Source organism: Propithecus coquereli, unplaced genomic scaffold (assembly GCF_000956105.1).
Source record: "Propithecus coquereli isolate 6110/MARCELLA unplaced genomic scaffold, Pcoq_1.0 Scaffold274, whole genome shotgun sequence".
Classification (NCBI taxonomy): domain Eukaryota; kingdom Metazoa; phylum Chordata; class Mammalia; order Primates; family Indriidae; genus Propithecus; species Propithecus coquereli.
This window is the reverse complement of record NW_012148330.1, coordinates 1,450,271-1,451,440: the sequence shown is the minus strand read 5'-3', so window position 1 is coordinate 1,451,440 and position 1,170 is coordinate 1,450,271.

The window sequence follows — 1,170 nt, the reverse complement described above, 5'->3', positions numbered from 1 at the left end:
AGTTTAGAAAATATTGTAGTATGTTATATGACGATGTTCTTTTAAAAACAAATCCATTTTTAATTGAGGAGAAAATGGACTGACAATTAATACATTTGTACTCTCAGTATTCTGAATCATCTGCCAGTCATTGAGAAAGTGTGTTAGTAGCTTTTCAAAAGAGATACTTCTCAGTATCTCTCAATATTATCAGCTCTGAAGCATACATGTGACCATGTAACACATCTCTTGTCTATGTAAAGAGATTCCCTAAATGTTGAATTAGATATCCACAAGGTAAACTTTTAAAATTAACTTTCACACTAATTCCCCCATTCTGTTTTGCTACTTGACTTTGTTTTAGCTCTTTAATTACAACAGTTTTTCTGAGGTGAAATTTCTATAGGGCACTCTGTTGTCTGCATACGGTCTATAAAACAACCCCAAAATGGACATGCACCATTAAAATGAATCAGTATGATTTAAAATGAAAAAGTTATTTCCTGATGTACCACCATCTGAAGCACTTTACAATCCCATTTTCAAAATGGATCTATGCTTTATTTTTGTTATACATATTGCAGTTGACATACTAGACTAGCTTATTTGTTTTGTATTTGCTTGAGATCAGAGTAAGATAAATAAGCTTGCCTTTTGTAATACTGCAAAATATGTAAATGTTAAGATTTTAAGTGGAGCCCTAGAAAATAAATTTACTTTGATGCCCATGCAAAAGGCTTTAAATGTATTATTAAACGTGCACATATATATGGATTGTACGTTTCTTGTCTTTTCAAATACAGAACATTGATTGCACTTTCCTCCTTTGTGACTATGTAGAAGTCACAGTCTGCTAACTTGAGATGTTAGGCTGTAACAAAACATTGCCTAATGTATGTGCTCTATGGTTTATGGTGGAATTCAGTATAACACTTCCTGGAAATTAAAAGAGCAATCTTTGCTCTAGATACGCAATCAAGGTTTCACAATATTTTATAGAGAGGGGATTACTTAGAATTATCTAAATTAAACTGACTATATATATGGAAGGTCAATGAATGCTTTGTTCACACATAGAATCTTATGAAATAAAGTGATCTGAACATACCATAGTTTTAACAAATCTCTCATATTTTTTTACTTTACTCATTAACCATCATCTTCATTTCATTTACTATAGATTGAGTTGCA